Here is a 24,135-nt window from a genome sequence, read left to right as displayed (position 1 = left end):
GGGACATAAGGTTATCTCAAGAGTTCTTATGAAACTACCTTTATATAAAAAGTATACTGATTTATTTACCTGAAAAGATATCTTGGGTGATTTTTTTTTTTTTAAATGGGCACTATAGTCAAAAAAAAAAGCTGATTTTCTCCCCCGCACCGCCATCATTGTTTGTATCATGGCAAACCAGAACCATCCTGTCTGTTTAAGGGCAAAGAATATTTTAAAGGATATTCATCTTGCTCAAATAATCAAAATATTTAAAAATAGTAAATATTCTCTTTAATTAGCATCTAGCTTCTTATTTTTTAGATGTTCATAGTGTTTATAAACCCAAAATTATATAGATAGGTAAATAGATTGATTGATAGAGATTGGTATAGATAGATATATATTCTTGAATTTTAGATAACCCCTGGAATTTTATAAATATATCTTTTCTGCAAATTTGTCTTCCAGCAAGTTTAAATAGAACTGATAGGGCTGTAGAGATGGCTTAGCGGTTAAGCGCTTGCCTGTGAAGCCTAAGGACCCCGGTTCGAGGCTCGGTTCCCCAGGTCCCACATTAGCCAGATGCACAAGGGGGCGCACGCGTCTGGAGTTCGCTTGCAGAGGCTGGAAGCCCTGGCGCGCCCATTCTCTCTCTCTCCCTCTATCTGTCTTTCTCTCTGTGTCTGTCGCTCTCAAATAAATAAATTAATTAATTAAAGAAAAAAAAAGAATTGATAGCTCACTAAAAAAACTTCTCAAAACTTGATTTTCAGCCTTTTTATTAGTCCTGCAAGAACAATATTTCCTTACAAGTATTTTCAAACATACTGTTTTCATCAAGTGAGCTATTAGATTAAAAAATATAAGGAACTTTATAGAAATTAATACAAACAAATGATAGTTAAACTCACATGATATTTCAAGTACATAAAAATAGAGTTCATTTCCAGCTGGAGGCCTGGCATGCCCATTTTCTTTTTCTCTCTCTAGCTCATTCTTTTTGCAAATAAATGAAAATATATTTTTAAATGTACATTAGAGATATGTATATCATATATTGGTCATACTGAGGCAACAAGATATCTTGGATACCTTTGTTCACCTATGACATCTTCATTTTAATTTTTAAAAAGATGAGACAATATAGTGTCCATCTCTTTCATATTTTTGAAATAAATGAATAGCACCAGTTATTAAGATGTTTGCCACTAAAAAAAAAAAAAATAGTTTATTTGAAAGGAAAAGGTGAAACACAGACTGTCCCAAACTCATTATACACAAAAAACTCACCTTGAACTCATGGCAATCCACATGCTTCAGCCTCCTGAGCACTGGAATTATAGGTGCAAATTACAATGCTGAGCTAAAATCAAAGTTTTTTTGAATATTAACTATTTTTATTTAGAGTAAGATTTTACAGTGTAAAACATCTTCATAACAAGTTTCCACAAGTTGGTTTATTTTGGTTATTGTGATCTTCTTGTTGGCTCGTGAGATTGGTTAATTGTTCTATTTGGAGTATTCCCCCCAATATCCTCTGTAGGTTTGTATTCATAGACTCATGTAGTTGATTTTTTTAAATGAAAATTTTTCTGGCACCATCTATTATGAGGGATATTTTGCTGAGTAAAATAGCTTGGGTTGGAAGCCATAGTTTTTCAGACTTTGAAGGGTTCCATTCCAGGCCCTTCTGGCATTCAGGGTTTCCATAGAGAAATCTGATATAATTCTGATGAGATTTCCTTTGTATGTTGTAAATTGCTTCTCACTTGCTTCTTTGTTTTCATTGCTAAAGTTTAAACTATGATGTGTCTTGGAAAGTTTCTTCTTTGGTCCTATCTCTTTTGTGGAATTGGGAAAATTTTCTTCAATAACTTTGTTGAATATATTCTCTATGCCTCTGGTCTGGATTGTTTCTCCTTCTGGTATACCCATTATCAGGGTGTTTGGTCATTTTAGAGTGTCCCACAGTTCCCTCATATTCTGTTCACTTGATTTTTTGAATTTAGCAAAGTTTTGGCCTCCTGATCAATTTCTTCTGTCTTATCTTCTAGGTCAGAGGCTCTGTCTTCCACATGAGTAACTCTGTTGGTAAGTGGTTCCAGAAAGGTTTTTATAATTTCTATTTGATTTTTGTTTTCTGTTGCATTGCTTTGCATTATGTCCATCTCTTTTTTGAGGTAATATTTCAATTCAAGTTATGTTTTTCTTGATGCTTCCTATAGTTCATTCTTGCATTTGATCAAGTATTCATTAAGGTGAATCAACTGGTTGTTGAGGCCTTCCATTTCTTGACTTAGCTTCAATTTATTCATATCTCTTTGGAGAGTTAAAACATTTTCTTTAATCAAGTTAAGCCTACTGTCAAAAGCTGAAGCTCTAGTTGCTGATTCTGTTCAATTTCATTGGTAGAATTGCTGGTTCTTCAATAGTTTGCTTCAGCAATATTTTTTTAATAGGGTGTCATTGTTTGTTGTGTTTTCATTTTGGGAATAAATTTCAGTTGATTTCTCTATGATTTCATTGGAAGCTTCCACTATAGGATAGGCATCCTTGGAGATCTCTCAGTTTTATGACTTTCATTGGCTTTTTTGCATTGTTGTGCACCCATTTTAGGAAGACTCTTCATTTATTGAGGAGAAAGCAAGTTTTTGTCTATTCACAGTCTGACTCAGGTGAACAGGTATATTGGTATCTAGTGGCCCATCAGGATACCATACCAAAAGGCCTGATTCCACAGCTCACACAGAGACCAGCCCTCCCCAAACAGGGCACAATGGGACCTACCTGGACCATGGGACTGGGAGGAGCAAGGGGACAGGTATCTGTCCTACTTCCCGCTGAGCCCTCTTGCACATAGACCAGGGCAGGCAACTCAGACATGGGAGGTGGGAAGTTTCCCTAAATGGGACTAGCCTAGTCCCTGAAGGCCAAGGTACCCTCCCACACACTAACCAAGCAAGGAACTCAGACCAGGAAGTTGGGAATAGCCTGGAAATGGGTCTGGCCTTCTCACTCCAGACCACAGTGCCTGCTCACACACTGTCAGAGCCTAAAATCAAAATTTCTTAACACATTTTGTTGCATAACTCCATGATTATTTTACCAACTAAGAATTTGTTGTTCTTTGGTATTGCTATAATGAAACCTAATTATTTAGGTTATGTAAAAAAATTCCTTGTCTTGCCTATAATAAATCCAATTCATTTAATAACATATAGTAAAATTGGATCTATCATTCAAAAGATTATAGAAAACTGACAAATTATTTCTTGTGCATGTATTCTAACTGCTCTTTAATTATTTTCTTCTTATTATTATTATTACAAACATATTTTGTATGGATACATCATACATCACTTGTTGGTATCCTCTTTTCCCTTTTCCTTGCCCCCATTAATACACAAACTATAGAAAATCATAGGGAATGAGTATTAACCTTAGACAATATGAAAATGGAAGAGATTTATGAAGTAAAATTTTCAAATTATAATAAAACATTGTCTGTAACTCTTAGTAATTAGTGAGCATTTATTTTAGTTTCGAAAATGTATTTGTCCAGATCTACTTCACATACACATTTGGAGAGTGTAATTGGACAATTTCTTGTCAAGATGCTATAAAACATTACTTTGTTTCCTAAAAAAAAACCCTTATTGCTATAAGATATAATAAAATAATGGTCATAAATAATTAATATCTTTAAAAATATACAACTAAGCTTATGAATAAGAGAAATTGCCATACTCCAAAAATTAACTTCCAAAATACAAGTAAGTGCAACAAATGAATGTGAGATGTGGTGAAGCTAATCATACCAGATATTCTAGTGAGATAAGATCTTAAATTTGAGGTAAGAGAAAGTGGAGATAGAAAACAACTCAAGAAGGAAAGAATTAGAGAGTGGATGGAAATAAATCATGGGACAATGATGAGGGAGACTTTAAATTACAGAAAACTTAGAGTGATATGATGAAGATAGGGTGACTATATTAGATCAAAAGTTCAAGGTCTCAGCATTTTGATTCTACAAAAAAGTGAAGAACATAAAAGAAGATAGTCATACAAAATAATAGATAAAAGAGCATTTCATGCAAGGGAAACAATAATGTCATTTTCTGTGATATTTCATGTAGTCATTTTTAAAAATCACAGATTATTAACCAAAGAATATGTTCAAAGTTCACTGTTAGGTTTAAAATAACATTTCAAAACCCCAGGTTTGTATAATATGATACAGTTTTTGAAGAAGGGGGCTCTACAGAAACAAGAAAAAAAAATCAGAGAAAATAGACAATGTTTTTAGGTGGTTGTATCTGGGATGGAATTATAGTAATGGTTAAAGTTTTTGAAATGAACCTATAATATCTTTTTTTTTTTAAAATATGGAACGCTGCACGAATTTGTGTGTCATCCTTGTGCAGGGGCCATGCTAATCTTCTTTGTATCGTTCCAATTTTAGTATATGTGCTGCCGAAGCGAGCGCGAACCTATAATATCTTGAAAAACAACAGTGAATGTTGAAACTGCACATCTTATCTAAATTCATGTGGGAACCCCTTTGGGATCCATACCCCTATTATATTCACCCATTGCTCTCATCCAAATACCATGGCCTTAATTTCAAAATGACAAATTGATGCTTGAGGATTTGAAGTAAAGTGGACTTCATTAAGATTACAAGAATGAGGATCTCATCTCAGTAACTGTGCAACAATTATCTGCTCCTGACTTCCAAAATTTAGCTTCCCAGAGATTCATTTTACTACCAGGGACTCAGCAAAAGATGTAGACATTTCCCCACCAGCTGCTTTAAGACCATATCCCAAAATGTCAATATGCAGTTCTCAAGGTTCACAAATGACAGTCATTCAAGGTTTGTTTCAGATGTCCTAATAGACACCATTTATTTTCAGAATTAACATAAATCTACCATTACTGGGAATTCATGAACTCAGACTTATTTATAAGAGCAGTAAGCAAAGAAATCCAGTCTTTGTGCTTCCTTCACAAAAACTACAGCTGTGTGTCTCCTCTCTCTAGTGGGAAGCATGGACCTACTGTAACATGTTTTGGCTTCTCTCTGAGTCCCATCATGTTCTCAGGATTTATGCTTATAGGAAATGGAAAGAACTGTAGGGTAACTTCTACAAAAACATAGAATATATCATTTCTTTAGATAGAGATTATTTGCTCCTGATAAGATTCCTCACTCAAATATAACTCTCTGCTGTTTTCTTGGGTTATACCCAGTGCTTAGAACATGAATAGATCTCAAGAATAATGAAACTCACATCCTGTAGACTCTCTAGAGAAGTGTTTCTGCTCTTCACTAGCAGTTTGGTTATATTTTCTTCTTGCAGCCTTTCTACATGTACCTTCCCAGTCTTGTTTGCATGAGCAATTCAACATTCCTGTGCACTTCACAGAGGTTGCAGCAGACATCCTCCTTATCCTGATGGTGGCAAAAATAAATCAGATTCTTGATTCTTCTGGAAGGAATTTCCTTGTCTTCCATACATAGGGAATTGCCACTAGATATAACTTCCTACCATACCACCATCCTTTGTCATTAAGATCAAAATGTCCACTAAGCATGACTGGGTAGACATTGTTATGTACATTGCTTTCCTTAGCCTGGCCTCTAAGCATACCTGCTCAGAGACCAGTTTAGCTCTCCCTCTTTCCTCCCATCTCTATCTCTATGTCTCTTTCCCCTCAAGTTGCAGAACTGAATATAAACTCTGAAAGGGCTAAACCTCACTATGGGAGGCTCCTTTGTCTCATAGTCTCTTAGAAAAATAAGTGCAGGACAGACCCCTGCACTTATTGAAGTAAGTTGAAAATAAAGGTTTTTTTTTTTAATATTAAAGTGCTAGTCCATTTATATTTAGGAAGAGTTTGAGGTTATTATATTAACTTCCAAAATACAATTAGTTTCCTCATATATACTATGGGCAATATTATAAATTCTTTCAGGGCTATCATAAGTATTCAATGAGCTCATGTGTTCATGGAAGAGTATATCTTTCTCATTACTATTATAGTCCATCCTTTGGAGTTACTATGCAGTTAGCTGATAAAATGAGGAAAGATGTACATCTCAATTTCAGAACCTCTTTTAGATCTCCTCCAGTCCCCACAATCATCACAGTAAAGGATTCATCCAGTTTCTTCCTTCTTTTTTTCTTAAGACATGTCACTTTTAGCTATTTGGTCTATTAAAAGCAATTACTTAGCAAATGTTAAAATTAGTTTACAAGGTAATCTTATCCTGGAGGCATTTGAATCTTCATAAGTGGAGCTTAGTGACTCTGTTGACTTTGAGACAAAAGAAAAACAAGCAAACAAAAAAATGAAGTTCTAATTTTGTAATTAGGAGCAAGAAATCTTTGGATAGGAGAGTAATTATATCAACTATGCATTGAGCACTAAATATGCACTAGACTCTGAACTAATCACACTAGGTTCATTATTTGTTTTCAGGGTCACAGTATGCCTATGAGATAGGATCAATAAATTTTCCCTGTGAAGAAACTGAGGCTGAGTGTGGTTAAATGAGAAGGACACATTCACATGGTAAGTGGAAAAACTAGCAAGAGCCCTACACAGACTGACTTCTTGAAATTCCCGAGTCTTTAACTATGCTGCCCACTGAGATTTGGAATTGGTAATAAAGTAATAAAGATTAACCTTTTAAAATATTATCCCCAAACTTACCAAGTACAACACCCTTGCTTCTGCTTTGTGATACTGTCTGGTGTCTTGGCAAATGGGATTTAGATTAACTTCTGTACGGACACAGAATAAAAAGCAGAATGTGTTCTTCACCAGCAACACCTAAGACCATAAATTGTTTAAGACAAGTAATTTTAGAGGCTTGAATGAAATGGGTAGGGAAGGCAATAGAACACATGTGATATAATAAGAGGGATTTGGGGCAAAAGGGTTCAAATGGGGCCATGGTGATTGGGGAAGATGTTATCAACCAAAACTAAGTGTGTATGAAAATACTGTTAGGAAATCTATTACTCTATAAGGGATTAATTAAACATTAAATATATTAAAGAATAATAATTAAAAGGATAATAATAGCCAACACGGTGTTCCATGTCTGTAATCCCAGCACGTGGGGCACTAAATCACAATGATTTCCATAAATTCAAGGCTAGTCTAATCTACATAGTGAGTTCAGGACAGCTTTCAGAGTTTATTAATCTCAAGCCATTGATATTAACCATTCCTTTTTTTTTTAAATTTATTTATTTGAGAGTGACAGACAGAGAGGCAGAGAGAGAGAGAGAGAGAGAGAGAGAGAGAGAGAGAGAGAGAGAGAGAGAGAGAATGGGTGCGCCAGGCCTTCCAGCCTGCAAATGAACTCCAGATGCATACACCCCCTTTTTGCATCTGGCTAACGTGGGTCCTGGGGAATCGAGCCTCAAACTGGAGTCCTTAGGCTTCACAGGCAAGTGCTTAACCGCTAAGCCATCTCTCCAGCCCTGATTCCTTGATTCCTTGAATTACTGTGTAAGACTACCCAACTCATGGGCCAACTTAGCTACTACTTTATGCCAAATTTTAGCAAAGATTATCCAAAAATAAAATTCATTGATTGATTACTAAAAAAGGAATTTATCAGCTATCATAGTTAGAGAACTATAATTGAAGAAAAATAGTCTCCTTAAGCACGAAATATCTCTATCAAGGTAATAGAAAAGAAAAGTAGAAAAGTTATTAAATCAATATTAAACAAGGATATAATGGGTAGCCCAGAAAATCCACTAACTGAAAAGGAAGCACACTGTGTTCCTTTTTAGACACTCAAGCAGATGCCACTATTCATATACAAGATCTTGAGACAACTACTCCCCGGAGAAATTGACATCGCCATTCATTCATTACCCCAAGTTCATCCTAAATCAACATAGTGATTGGAATGATTATCTGTGTTAAGTAATTGACTTTGTACAAATTAAAAATATTCTCCTATGTTTATTACAAGGGTTAATATTGTAGCTTGAAAGTAGGAGCCAATAGACATTAGGTTCCTACAGAGTCAAGGAGATGTTGGAATTATATCCTTTGTGTTTATATTTCAAAGAGATGGCTCCCACCTCCTTGAACAAGAAATTTGGGGCTGGAGAGAGAGTTCAGTGGTTAAGGGCAGTTAGTTGCAAAGCTTGACAGCCTGGGCTGTTTCCCAGTACCCATGTAAAACCAGATACACAAAGGGGGCATGCATCTGGAGTTCATATGAAGTATCAGGAAGGCCTGGCATGCCTATACTCTCTCTTTCTTTTTCTCTCTTTCTCTTTCTCTTTGCAAATAAATACATAAATAAATAACACAAAGAAATTCCTTGCTCGCAACTAAGGAAAAAACGACTTAGTAGCCTATTGAAAGTCTTACATATATGTATAGAATAGGAGACAGACCTTATATATTTTCTAGAGTAGATGCTCTAAGATGGAGAAAGAAGGAAATCTATTAGCTAATTTTTAGCAAGAGAAAGTAAACTTCTTTTTTTTTTAATTTCTATTTTCCAATTCACCATTTACCAAAGTGCATTGATTAATTTGTTCTGGGTCAGAACCAAGGACTCTTAAATCCTGCTGAAAGTAGCATCTGATCAGATTACACAAATAGACCCATCAGTGTGCATGATAATTCTCTCCAAATAGATGTGAATAGTCATATAATGGCTACCTATTGATTAAAGGGAGACATGATCTATAATAGCAGTGGAGAAATTAAGTCACAGAGAAGTCTGACTTGGGAAAGTGATTCTGGGAGCCATCAGTACTAGGACACGAGGATATTGTTTTATTTGGGGAGAGGGTTAGAAGATGAGACATGACAATGTATTTGACCTTGAGAAATGGAAATTCAACATAACTAATGTATAAATTCTAGGAAAGACTTCAACAAAAAGGCTGAGCAAAGTTGAAAAGAAAGCTTCCAGTCAATCCTCATATTCTATTTCTCTTATTTTATTCTCTTTTACTGCAGCCTAATATTCCTGCAATGGGAAAAATTATAACTCTTGGGAACATCCAAGGCAAACCAAAGCCAAGGCTAAAGCCCACCTGATTTGACAAGTAAAGATATAATAAGCCGCATCCAGATACAGTTTATTGCTTCCATGCATTCAGACTTTTAATTACCTCGTGGACTTCAGGGGAAGAGGCCAACACCCAGTGGATTTTTGTTACATTGTACAGCACTGAAACAAATGGGACCGGCTGACTGTGGAATGGCTATGTGGAATGGCTGTTCTGTTGCTGCCTCTCAACTGTGGTTGAATGTTTTTGCCTCATAATACCAAGGACATGAAGCAGAAAGTCTGAGACCTCAATGTAACCAGGGGGATGATGGGAATCTGACTCACTGAAGCCTCCAAGGAAGATAGAGAGAAGCCCTTCTTACAGGCCCTCCAATTCTCCCTTGTGTCAGGGTGATTACAGGGCCTTTAGTCAACCCTCAAAATAGCTAGGGCCCAAGCACTTGCTTTTCTAGTTTTGTTAATGTGAAAAGTCAACAGTGCTCTATTTAGGAGTCATTGCTATACAATAGCAAATGAACCTTTCCTTTTCCTAAATTCTTATTCACTCAGTGTCGAGTACCTGGTTTGGAAACACTATTGTATGTGTACATTTGTGTGTGATATTTGTGTATGTGCATGGGTGCATGTATGTTTATATGTGTGGAGACCAGATGTTGTCATTATCTTCCTTCATCACTGTCCGCCTTATTTACTGAGACAGGATCTCTCACTTGAACCCACAATTGGGCTTGAGTTCAGCTAGTCTAATTAATCAGTTTCATATTACAAGTAAGAAGCCTCGTTCTCCTAGCACTCATGTAGGTGCTAATGATCAGAATGAAAATCCTCATGTTTGCATGACAAGCTTTTTCCCCACTGAACTATTTTCTCCAGCTCATAGGAATACATATATTATACACATATATGACCTTTACTTTTTCCAGAATCTCTGAACACTCACGTAGAGGATATTGATCATCAGCATAGTAGAAAAGTCAGAGAGAATATTCAAGAAAATTAGATCATTTGTAAGTACAATATTAAAACAAATAATTTTAATATATAATATATAACAATATATTAATATAATATAATATATAATTTAAAACAATATTAAAACAAATAATTTAAGGTCATGAGAGACTATATTGTTTCAGAGTTTCACTGAGGACTCCAACTTAACAATTAGTAATCAGTAATTAATTTCCCATGATCCATAAATGGTCATAAGACATAGCTCCAAAATACTACAAATAAGTATGCAAATCTAGTCCTGTAACTCCTAATTCTACCTTTATATGTATATGTATATGTTTAGAATTACTAAAATATGTATTGAATAAAAATAAATTCAAATACCTTAAAAGAGATTTAATATTTTTAATGACAACTATGATTTCTCCCTCTTTGCTCTAGCTTTTCAAGTTCATGAGCCAAGTCACAAACCTGTGGAACCACCAAAGCAGTGTGGCATTTGACAACCAGCAGCAGAGATTGTAATCTCACTAACCACCTAGAAAATGGTTGAGTTTCATAGATCTTCCCAATGCTGGCATAGAGTAGGAAAGAATTCTTTCAGGAATAAAACGTGAGTCTTTGGAGACGGTCATCTGAAATAATCTGAAGATAGATGGTTAAGTGAAGAGGGTTACAATGGAGGCATTACACACTTCCACTGCAATGCACCTAGCGCAATTGGAGAGGACTCTCTGGGAGATGGTTGCCTGTGAGGATGGAGAGGCCAAGGATGCCTAGCTAGAAGGCAAAAACAAGAATGCTATAAAACATCCACAGAGGTGCACATTCCATAGACAACAGTGTGGTGTATTCTATAAGATAACTCTGAAGAGTTCAAAGTATGTCAAAAGAGAAGCTTTAGCACATGAAGTGACAACACCAAATAACCCTTTTTGACTCCTGTAGTGTGAAACCTACAACATGTGGAATATAACTCACATACAACTTTCCTACAAACAGTTCAAAAGTACCACTTATCATTTTTGCATGAGCTATATTCTGAAACTTTCTAGTTCAGTTTGTGTTAATCAACTAGGCTAATCTATTTCAAGTCATAATGTTGTCTATAATCAATTTAAGTTTTATATGTATTTTATACTTTGGTACACACACACACATACACACACACACACACATACACACTGTAGATGAGTGTTGACCTTCCAGCTTTCTCGGATCTTAAAGAATCAAAGCTAATGGAGAGGAGGCAGGATCTAAGAGAAGGAAGATTGGCACCAGCTGTATACCCACAGAGTTTGGTTTGAGCATTAGGCTAGACAACAGATTGACATTATAAATTTATATTTAACTGAAATTCACTATGTCCACTTCAGGACTGGGGTTCAAAAGATGAGAGTGACAGCCTCTTGAAAGGAAGTACTTGGAAAAGTAAAATAGAATAAATGTTCCTGCTTCAGGCTGGGAAGAAGGCCCAATGGTTGAAGGTGTTCACTTACAAAGCCTGCTGGGTTGGCCTGGGTTCAATTCCCCACATAAAGCCAGATGCAAAGAGGTGCAGGAACACATGATCCCAGCCCATCTAGCATTCATTTGCTCTATGGAAGAAGTATTGTTTGTAGCAGTAAGACCCTGTTTCCAAGAAGATGAAGCACAGACACCTTGAAGTTATCCTCTGACTTTCACATGTGCCCCCACTGCAATTCAGTTAATTCGTTTAATTTAAAAATGTAAAAAGAAGAAACTATTTTAATAATTGTAGTTTGCTTTTGCAGAGACATTAACTATTTCCAGTGAAATTTAGGATATTATCTCAGTAATAAATTCTTTACAATAGATAGCTTTAATCTTTCTAGTTCCCAGGAGGCTGAAGAGTCAAGACTCATGTATAGATGCATAAATGCTGAGTATAATTCACTATATGGTTCTCATTAAGCCAAATTTAATGCTTTCAGTTTGAGTGTTTTGGTTTCCCAATTTTTTCACTCACTCTTAAAGCACAATAGTCAGAGTCAACTGCAAATAATATTTAAGGTAGACAAGACAGAAGAAAAGAGAAAAATTCAGCTTCTCAAAGAAGATATTTTCTTTAGGGGCAGTTGTGGGAGAAGCAGTGAAAACACAGCTTGAGAAGCAGTGCCTACATGTGAAGGCTAAACTTTACATTGTAGAAATATCACTGGTGGTTTTCTGTTTTTCTACAGGAAGTGCAAGAAACTAGTGACAGACTCCCATACTATTGGCACAACTGGGTTGTGTGAAGGCACTTTAAAAGTTTCAATGGCTAAAATGAGGAAGCACTGGGATTTAGATCCAGACAGATTCTAACGTTTATGCTACTGAGTTTGGAGATGCCACAGACTACCTTCCTTCCTTTCAGTCATTTTCCACCAAAGAATAAAGAATAAGGTAACATAGATTAAGTAGAAAGAGATACTGGAATAGAGTCAGCTGAGAAGGAGGCATATCCCTGAGAAAACAAATTATAACTGATTCACCCCAACACACACATACACCTGTAACAATAAGAATGAAAACGATGGGAAAATCACTCACTATTTCTCTTGGATGAAAATGTACAGAGTGATATCACATGCACAGAAAGCACTGTGAATATATGCTCTGAGGTATGTATTATAGTTTCTGGAAAGAAAAAAAAATAACAAACAATATATGATTATAGAGTTTAGGATCTGGCTGTCTCTGTTATTAAACTGTATACATCAATTCATTAAATACCCTGAAGAATTATGTAAACTTTCTTTGCAATATCCACTGCACCACAGAAACAACCAGAGAGTCCTGGAGAGAGCATAAACCACAGTAACAGACAAACTGGACTGAGTATGAATGTCACCCTGTCACTCCTACTTCAGAACAACTTAGGAATTGATTAGTAGACAAGATTCCTTTCTCATAAATATGCTATCCTCACTTATCATTTAAAAATTGTTCAGATTACTCAACTTGGAAACAAGGTACTTCATGTACAGATTTAATACATATGGGAATTGGCTTTTCTATTTCTTTTTTGTTTGTTTGTTTGTTTGTTTGTTTTTCAAGGTAGTGTCTCACTCTAGCCCCGGCTGACCTGGAATTCACTATGGAGTCTCAGGTTGGCCTTGAACTCATGGCAATCCTCCTATCTTTGCTTCCTGAGTTCTGGGATTAAAGGCGTGAACCACCACACCCAGCTGGCTTTTCTATTTCTAAGGAAAAGAAATGGTACTTCTACATATGTAACTATTTCACCAGTATAAAATACAGGAATGGGACACAGCTGGTAATCTTTGAAAACTATCTGGATTATTCTGAGAATGTTGATCAAAAAAGAATTAAATTGTATAACAAATGATTTAAAAATTGGTACAGTTCATAGAACAGCTGAGAAATATAGAAAGTCTTACATGTGTCTTTGGCTTCTATGGAATTTTTAGTACAAGAAACTTATATATGAATAATTAGAATAACACCTCCAAAACTATTACTTCACACCATATGACTACCTATAGCTATATTTAACTCAGTTGCAGAACCCTGACCTTTGTAGAGACTCAGCCTGAGTCAATGTTGGCAAAATCTGATATGCATTACCCAAACTTAGGGCACCAGTGAAGCTGATAAAATTACAATAAACAGCTTGTGACTGTAAAGCAGTGGTGTAGTTAACAAAAGAACAAATCTTCCATGGGTTTTATGAGGCTGGAGAGTCATGCTTTACATGTCAATCCTTCTTTAGGAAGATATCTCTTCATGCTTCTGTAGCACAGAAAATATATGTAAATGTTAACTTCAAGATTAACTTCCAATAAAGTAAGCAAAAGCAGGCAAATTTCCCTTGTGACAATGAATAGCTTTCAGATATTTCATGTCAGAAGATAAACAGGGAAAAACTATCATTTTTCCAGTAAGTGATGCAGCCTGCTTTGAATGACTCTATGCTCTCTCTAGTCTTTTAATTTTTGATTGATTGAACCACACTTTAGAAAAAAATGTATTTCATAGAGTTTCTTGAGATTGTATCATCCCTGGGTTTTTCAGTTGTCATTAGTTTGATCATCATGTTTTCCTCAGTACATTACTTTAGGGATTCCTGGGAAATATAGAGTATAAAGAAAAAAAAAAAATCATGGGTTGAAAATAGTATCAACAAAAGCTGAGAAATTCTCACTGTAGAAGGAGATTATTTAGTCCAATTATCTTATATTGTGAATACAGAAACTGATGTTCAAAGAAAAGCAAATAAAGTGGTTCACTGTATACAATGTCTCTATCTATCTATCTATCTATCTATCTATCTATCTATCTATCTATCTATCTATCTATCTATCTATTGGGTTTCACTCTAGCCCAGGCTGACCTGAAATTCACTGTGCAGTATCAGGGTGGCCTCTGAAGTGCTGAGATTAAAGGCATGCACCACCATATTTTGAAGAAGTGAATGATTCAGATCTCTGCAAAAACCACACTAAGTAGAGGGAATAAAATTTCCAAAGGTCATGAAAGAAAATAAGTTGACCAAATAGATCCATATGAAGAAGCCTGGATAGATAGAGCAGGAAAAATAAAAGGAGTTATATGAATGCAGTAAAAAAAAAAAAAAAAAAAAACTCTATCAGGTTAGGGAGACTTGGTGTTAAGAGCTTTGATTGTACCCTGAATGCATGGCAAGCATTAACACATACTGAGTAAAAACAAAATCTGGTCTTCTAAGAGATTTACGTGATTACCATGTGAAAGAAGCAGTTAGACACTCAGAAGACAGAAGCAGTAACCCAGAAAAGAGATGCTGGTGCTGATATGAAAAATGCTAGAGGTCTGGTGTGGTTAGAAAACAGAGTTAAAAAGTTTTGCTTTTGATGGATTATTAAGAGAAATATGAATAGTGAAGAGTAGAAACAGAAGGAAGCTCCTACAAAAACCAATAAGTACACGATCAGCAACAGCATAAAGCTGACATGAGAGCTGCAATTAGCACTGAATATTTGATCCTGGAGGCAAAATACTTGATGAAATAGTATGAATTAATTCAAAGTCAGAAAAACTCCTATCGTATAATGATTGATGCTATCGTGGTATTTAACATAGTGAACATCTGGGCCTTTGTCAAATATGCTTGACCTATTATTGTACTGGGAACGACTGAAATATGGGTAGAAAATATAAAATTATGGATGTGAGGATTCAAGTCCCAGTGAAGGAACTGATCTAAGGTCAGTCAGACTAGGAAAGTAGGGGTTAAGAATGAGCCCATGTATGACTCAAGAATTAAATGGACCTGGGCTTACATGAGAGTTTATGGGAAAAGAAAAGCTTATTAAAATATATTAAATCTGAAATAAAGATATGTCAGATGTGTTAAAGTGGTGGAGTTTAGAGAAACTTAATTCTAAAAGATGAAAGGAAGAGCAGAGTTGAAAGGGAAAAGGCACGCACTCCCTAGGGCCTCCCACTTTATTCTTCATAAATAACTGAAGCTCTTGCCATCTGCCTCCCAGTGCACTAGCATCTATCCCTTGTCTCTACCTGCTGTGTCTCTCCCACATTGCTGATTCCTCCCCTTTGCTGTACAGAAAGGGAGTTCACTTTCTAAACCTGCTAAACAAATCTCAAGATACTCTTTTAAGAAACATGTACTTTAGCAATAATTTAAAAAGCTTGGCTCTTTCTGATGTATATCAGGCCTTGCCTTGGAGGGTATTAGATTTCATTAGAACTGGACACATCAAAAAGTATAGCTTAAGTCAAATAATTAAGGAAATATTCAGAATATCTTAAGTAACTCCTTCATCTGCAGGGAACAGGACTGAGAACACTAGAATTTTGTGTTACCTCAACACTCAGCCCCATAAGATGGCATTTATCTGGGGACTGAGGCATTTGCCTTAGTAACAATAATTATTAGAGTGCCAAATATTTCAGTGATCAAGGTAAAGTATATGAAATGCATTACTTAAAAATCAAAAAATAAGGGCTGGAGAGATGGCTTAGCAGTTAAGGTGCTTGCCTGCAAAGCCTAAGAACTCATGTTTGAATCTCCAGGCGTCCCACATAGCCAGATGTACAGTGACACAAGCATACAATGTTGCACATGCACCACAAGGGAGAGATTGCGTCTAGAGTTCTTTAGCGGCAGCTAAAGGCCCTGGCGCCCTCTCTTCTTCTTATCTCTCTCTCTCTCTCTCTCTGCCTTTTTCACTCTGCTTCTTAAAATTAATAATAATTTCAGTAATTATATTGAGAAAATATAAAATTTCTGAATAAGGTATATCAATGTTTTAAGCAAAGACAGCCACTAGTACAATCTTTTATTTTTTTCATTCTAATAAGACAGTAGTGTAAGTTAAAAAGTAAAAATATACACTGAATTCAGTGTGTATAAAAACATGGGCTGGAGAAGAAGGCTTAATGGTTAAGGCCTTTTCCTGAAAAGCCACAGGACCCTGCTTTAATTCCCCAGGACCCACGTAAGCCAGATGCACAAGAAGGCACACATATCTGGACTTCATTTGCAGTGGCTGGAGGTCCTGGTGCCCCCATTCTTTCTCTCTCTCTCTCAAATAAAATAAATAAATAAATACAATATATTTTTAAAAACATGTTCTGGTAATACAAGCATGAGATTGAATCTGAAATTCTCTCCATTGTAAACAAACACTGCAGCAACCTGTACTATTGATGTATGATTTTTCACAGCCTCTTCATAAAAAAGGCCCACATATCTTGACATATGTGCTCAGGTAGTTCCAATGATAGGTGTTCACAGCCTGGGTGTTTAAGCTCCAACATCGACTTGCATTGTCAAGTAACAGTTGAATGATGCTAGACATTCTGTTATAGAAAGGGAAGCATTTGTGGATTTTGAAAGTTGTATACTTTTTAGTGCCATATTCCATGAACTTTCTTTTAATCTGTTGCATCTATACCTTGCCGGTTGTCCACAAATTTGACATTGTGACATGATGTTGTCACTTATCAATGTATTGAACCACAGTCACAACTATTCTGGGACTTATGTGGCTTGTGGGCCTCAGCTTGGACATGCCTGCAGGGATTTGCCTCTCAATTACATTTCAATGGTGTGTTGTAACCACAACTTCACCATCCTCTCAAATCCTGCTGTTAGTCTCCTTCACCCTCAGCCAAGTGTCTAGTTAATGGGAAGAATAATCTCTCAACCAAATACCGGCTCTAATAGAGTTTTCAATAGCAGTCCTGTTACAGTTAATAAAGCTGATTGGATCTCTTAATTAGCTCCACCATGTATGCCATATACCCCTGGTTTTCTTACTTGACACATTCTAATTTCTCGGGAACTTATGCCAAACTTAGCTTGAACACAAGAGAGTTTCATCATCCTAATATGCTCACAAAACATTGGACATGTATAACACTTAAGATAAAAAATATTCAGCATTTAACTATGAAGGAGTTCAATCCTTAGCACCACACACACACACACACACACACACACACACACACACACACACACACAAATTCCTGGATATGGTTGTGCAAGTCTAATCCCACCATGGGAGAGGTGGAGGAAGGGGGATCAGAACTTCAGTCATCCTCTGCTAAAATAATGCTTTTGATATCAGATAGGCTACATGAAACCTGTTTCAAAAAGAAAGAAAGAGGAGCTGGAGAGATGGTTTAATGGTTAAAGTTCTTGCCTGTGAAGCCTAAGGACCCAGGTTCAATTCCCCAGAACCCACATAAGCCAGATACATGTGGTGCATGCATCTGGAGTTTGTTAGCAGTGGCTAGAGGTCATGGCACACTCATTTTCTCTCTCACACACACATACACACACATGCCCACACCCACCCCTAAATAAAGAAATTTGTACTAAAAAGAAAGAATGGAGGGAGAGAAGGAGAAAAGGAGTGAAGAAAAAGAAGAAAGGAAGGAAGGAAGGAGTGAAGGAAATTGTTTTGTGAATATTTGACAAGCACTCTACCAACTGAGTTTGTTGTCATCTGCTAATATGAGTTTTAATGATTTTAATATTATTGGTTAAGTGATAAAAAGCAGCAACCAAACATAATGAGTTCAATTCTCCAGTATCCACATAAAGCCACATGCACAAAGTGGCATATGTGTCTGAAGTTGGTTTGTAGCAGGAGGCTGGTACCCATTCTCTCTCTCTCTCTCTCTCTCTCTCTCTCTCTCTCTCTCTCTCTCTCTCTCTCTCTTGATCTCTCTGTCTCATAAGTAAACACATAAATAATATTTAAGAAAGCATAATCAAAGTGCTTAAAATAAGAAGCTTCTGAGAGGTTAGACCTAAATGAGACATTTCTACCATACTCTTTGCAGCTCAGAGGGCTCAGAAAAAGTTGTGAAGGAGGAGACAAACAGAATGTAAACATCACAGGGTGGGAAAGAGTACTTAAGGGCAGCATGAATATGAACTGACAGGTACTTTCTTAATCTCATGGTAGAAGTCATTACTTCCACAAGACCTGTACAATATTGAGCCTATCAACATTTTGGTATAGAGGATAAAGGAGAACAAAAAAAATGAGGCATCAAAAAAGGACTACTTATAATTATGGAATAGTGGTGAGAAATGGGGGAAAAGATGAAAATACAGTCAAATTACTATATGTTCATGTATTATAATCTCAATAAAATACCAAAAAAACAAATAAAATTAAACACAATCAGTACATGATGTATTAAACAGGCTTATTATTTCAAGTCTCTGTAACATATATCATCCCTCACTCTCCACTCTGAACTCTGATACTATTCTGATATTCATGCTTATATTTAGGGTCATGAGGACAGTTGAAACCAACCTCAATCACAATATTATGTCTGCAAGGATAGCTAAATTCCCTTTACCAATCATTACTTGAGGAATGGCTTGTGATCTTCTTTGTGTTGATGAAACACCACAAAACGTTTCCAGTACTTATACTAAATATAGCATCATTTATTTTTTTCCTGAGTTTCCAAAAGTGACAATATCTTTCTTATTCATGTGTTTATCATAGATGAATATAAAGCCTGTGTTCCTTCCTATCATTCTGAAAATCATGCTAAAACAAGGTGAGAAGAAATCAAATAACTATGGGTTTATTGTGTTTATCTTAAAGCCAGTCTTACTGAGAATTTTGGTGTATATGAGTCAATAAGTTTACTTATTATTTAAGGATAAGCCTTTCTGATGAGAGATTTTTCTTACTTGGATAAAGTAGAATACATGACACAGGTGCAAAGAAGATAACCAATGTTGATAAAATTGCATAAAAAGCATATATATGAAGATATTTTTCAGCCTTCACTTCTTGAAAGAAGTCATGCTTTTCATGGGTATACTAAATTACTGTCTATCTCAATCATCCACAACATTAAGATAGCCAATAATTATCCATAACGCCTGCAGGTTTTAGATGGATTTTACTCTAGGAAAGTAAAATGTCTTTTACTTTTATAAATTATGTTGAGAGCATTTAATTGTCTAAAACATGAAAAAATAGTATTACAATTCCTGAGATATCCTTAATGAGAATACATAGGTAATACGGAAGCCATCATCAGCTCTTAAAATAGTATTAGAGAATATGTACAAGTATTTTCTATAATCTCACAGGATGGAAGTTGTCATATATATATATATATATATATATATATATATATATATATATATATGACAACTTCCATATATATGCATACATTATGATTTACTGTGATTTACTAAATATATTCCTTAAATTAAAAAAAAATTAGGGCTGTCATAGTAGCAAGAAAAGCTGAGAACACACATAACAGAAGAATGTAGCTTCTATTTTGCTGTTATCACTAATCAATGAGTATGGTGAAAAAATAGCCAAGTAAAAAGGAAGTCACATATGATGAAATGAGGAGTACAGATGCTGTATTTTGACATGTAGAACTAGTTCTTGGGAAATAAAATACATTGTATTTTTTGTATACAATTAAGCATGTAGATTATTGTCTTATTACTCTCAACTGTTTCCTGGGAGTTCAGCGAGAAAGTTAACCACCTTTGCCCATTCTCCTGTTACATGCAGAGTCCTTCACTGTGATGTTTGGCATGCCAGAGAAATATAAAGTGAAGTTTACTGCAGACCTTTAGAAATCATGCTAGTTTCTGAACATTTATTTATTTTGTTCTGTTACAGGGACAATACAAGTATATTGTTAAAAGGCTTTACCACTGAAGTTGTGTTCTGGTTTAGAGGCAACATGAAGGATGAAATTATAGATAAGGTACAGCTCCCATACAAATAAGATCCAAGACTCTGTGTACACCTTTCAATTTGCTATGAGGCTAAGGAATTTGTAGTTATTTGTTATTGTAGCATAACCTTGCTCACACAGACTAACAATGTGTATGTGTGTGTTTAACTGACTTTAAGAAACTCTATGAAGGTCAAAAAGTGCATCTATAAAAGAGTTGATACTGTCTGTGTATTCATAAACAATAGCATAAAGAAGATAAATTCAGAACCATGTTAATAGTCCAAAAATAAAACTTAGTTTTCTTGCCCCCACCTGCTCTTTATCCATTAGATTCTAATGTACAAATTCCTTCCACACATTTCTAAAAATACACTTGGAATGTGTAAAAGGATATGCAAGATGAGTTGTCTTAGTTTTCCTGCAATAAGTACCATTTTCCTCCTTTCTGGCTCAGCTTGCTGCACAGATGTCTTCTGTATCTGCCAGCATAAGAAAGATTATTTCCATAGATAGTGCACACCAGGGGCACTGTCACTGCTGGTGGTGTCTCATGGAGCCTGCACTGAGGCTTCTCATGCCAGATATCCAGGGAGCTTATGTCTGCAAGAACAGCGTGGTCTATGTCCCAGCGAAAGTGGCAATTGCTAACTAAACTGCAATCATTGATTCTGTTGATCCTTTACTCCATTAAGTCCCTCAGAAACTGCTCATTTACTTTAATATCCTGCCATTTCCCTGTCCTGTTCCCCTCACCATGCTTTTTGCTTTCTTTCTCACACTTTCTTATTTTCTCTAGATATTAGGCTTCTGTCAGTGGTATAGTTAACAAAGATTTTTCTCCCATTCTGTGGGTAATCTATTGGCTCTGACTTTGTTTGACTTTGCAACAGCCTTTTAGCTTTATGAGTATTTATTGGTATTGTGGTAGCAGTATATGGTGTCCTCAGCAATAAGGCCTTACCTTTTAACTCAAGCAGGTAATCAAGTGCTTTTACAGTAGCCTGCCCTATTTTGGAGATCTTGTAGGTTTCTCCAATCAACAGCTCAATGTGGATAGCAACCAATTTCTGATACTGAGAATTACATGCCAGAGTCAAAGGAAATAAGTAATTCTATAAAACTGAATCACATGGCAATTAAAATAGCTAACTCTACACTGTATTTGAAGTGATGCCTTCAGCTCTTGGCTACACCTAATTCCTTGGAATACAGAACCCAAAACAAGGACAAATTATTTTCCATCTGGATTCATAGACCCTTACTTACCTAGTCCTTGTTTTAGTAGACCTGGAGTAAAACTTGCCCAGAAATTCAACAATCCTGTTCTGAACCTCACTTCATAGTGCACATCAAATGACAAATAAAAACTCAAGAAACAGCATGTGGTACAACTGAAAAGTAAGACATTGAGTGGGTCTGGTTTTACTTTTCTTCATGTGGTTATTCAATTTTAGAAAAATGAAACTAGACCCACTCATCTCACCATACACAAAAATCAACTCCAAATGAACTAAAGACCTCAATATAAGACTTGAAACTTTTCAACTACTTACTGGGAGAAAAAATAGGAGGGAATTTCCATGATATAGAAGTGGTAAAATACTTCCTATACAGTACCCCAGTAACCCAGGAAACTAAACAATCACTTAACCACTGGGATCTCATAAAGCTAAAAGGCTGTTGCAAAGTCAAACAAAGTCAGAGCCAATAGATTACCCACAGAATGGGAGAAAAATCTTTGTTAACTATACCACTGACAGAAGCCTAATATCTAGAATCTACAAAGAACTCAAAAGCTAAATAATAAAAGTGTAAACAACCCACTCAAAAACTGGTGTAGAGAACTAAATAGAGTTCTCATAGGAAAACATACAAATGGCTAATACACACTTAAGGAAATATTCAATATCCTTAATCATCAGGAAAATTCAGATTAAAACAACTATGAGGTATCACCTTGCTCCAGAAAGGATGGCAATCATTAAAAAAAAAAAAAAAAAGAAGAAGAAGAAGAAATCAAATGACAATAATCACTTGTGAGTATGTGGGGGGAAAAGGAACCATCATTCCATCATTCACTCTTGGTAGGAGTGCAAACTTGTACAACAACTATGGAAATCAATATATAGACTCCTGAAAAAGATGAAAATAGAACTACCAACAGATCCAGGTATTCCCTACTGGGCATTTTCCCTAAAAGCTCCCTTCAATGCAAAGATATTTGTTCAACCATGTTTGTAGCTAATAGATTCATAATAGCTAAAAACTACAATCGACCCAGTTGTCCATCATTGGATGAATGGATAATGAAGTTGTGGTACATTTACACAGTGGAATTCCACTCATAAACAAGGAAAAAACATGATACAATGAAATTTGTAGGAAAATGGATGAACTTGGAACAGATCATACTCAACAAACACATACAATCACAGAAAGACAAACATTGCGTGTTTTCACTCATTTGTGTTTCCTAACCAGCAACAGGTTCAGTTGCTGCATACCTCACAGGCAACCTGAGGCTCAGGTAATGGGGATGAAGGGATTTGGGTGTAGGGGAAGAGGAAGTTGGGGAGAACATCAAACTAAACCCAAAATGAATTGCAACCATAGAAACCTTTCTCCTTGAAGGTAGATGAAAAGATTTAACCTTCAACAGGAGTATAGGGAGAATGTCTGCAAAGAAGGGCCCTGGGTGGGATGAAGCTCACCCTTAAAACATTTGACTCTGGCATGTAATTCTCAGTATCAGAAATTGGTTGCTATCCACATTGAGCTGTTGATTGGAGAAACCTACAAGATCTCCAAAATAGGGCAGGCTACTGTAAAAGCACTTGATTACCTGCTTGAGTTAAAAGGTAAGGCCTTATTGCTGAGGACACCATATACTGCTACCACAATACCAAGAGCCCTGGCTGATATTTGGAAGACAACCAGTACCCAGACAGTTAGCTCATGTATAATGAAAACCTGTACAATGTGCTCCTGGGAGAAAATGGCCGATAATGATCTGAGCAACCAGTGGTCTAAACTACTCAGAAGTAACCAGTCTGATAAGATGTACACACCAGTTCAATCATGGCACACAGCCTTGGTGTGTGACCAGTGGCTTTCTGCTTGTCTAAGAGATCTGCTCAGTGGAAAGGAACCTATAGCTGGAACTGGGAACCAGGTCAGACTTTTATGGAGACCAAGATCATTTACTCATTACCTTTAGTCATTGGCTAATGGAGGGGTTGCTTCCATCAAAATATCCCTAAATTAGCAATGCTTATCCAATTTAACCTATGCTGTCATCATTCTCTGCTGGAAAATCTTCTTTTCTTTTTCACAAGATAGTGAGACCCTAGGAGATAAAACACCCCTCACACTTCAGCTAAGGTCCATTTGAAACCACAGAGGAATTGAGGAAATGAGCAAAAGTGCTGCTTCCATGGTGAGCCTGACAATCTGTGCCAGGGTGTAGGAGACAGATGCTGAGGATACTCAACACAAACCAAAGCAGAAATCCAGAGGTTTCTGAGGGCTCATCACTGAAGTAGGTTTAAAACACCCACCAAGGTCAAGGATTGTGTGGAAAAGGGGAAGAAATTTGTGAGTCACAGGATGGGACATCATACCCATAGGCATTGCCCCCTCCTCCCCAATTACTGACTGCTGCTCTCACAACACATGATCCATAAACCCATGGTAAATACCAAACCCCACTGAGGAGGGCCCTCAGTAGAATGAGGCAGGGAGGAGGGAAAAGATGGTATCTACACATGATGGATCTAGAAAAAACATGTTCTTAATTTAAAATAAAGAAATCAAGAGTGGGCTAATTTGATACATTGTAGGAGCATAATGAGTGGAAATAAACCAGTATTGTTGGTCAGGGTAGCTTTTTCTGAAGAAAAGCAGGTTTGGCCTCTATC

The 24,135-nt window shown here is 36.3% G+C and overlaps 1 non-coding gene across 1 annotated transcript; it reads right to left on the bottom strand.

The window, feature by feature from the left end:
* Nucleotides 1-4,361: 4,361 nt before the first annotated feature.
* On the bottom strand, nt 4,362-4,468 carry LOC123461812. Its single transcript, XR_006637877.1, has one exon. It is a non-coding gene; the product is annotated as a U6 spliceosomal RNA (small nuclear RNA).
* Nucleotides 4,469-24,135: the final 19,667 nt, after the last annotated feature.

This window comes from Jaculus jaculus, chromosome 6 (assembly GCF_020740685.1).
Source record: "Jaculus jaculus isolate mJacJac1 chromosome 6, mJacJac1.mat.Y.cur, whole genome shotgun sequence".
NCBI classification, from domain to species: domain Eukaryota; kingdom Metazoa; phylum Chordata; class Mammalia; order Rodentia; family Dipodidae; genus Jaculus; species Jaculus jaculus.
The sequence above is the reverse complement of the archived record's forward strand: the minus strand, read 5'-3'. Positions and strand labels throughout refer to the sequence as shown.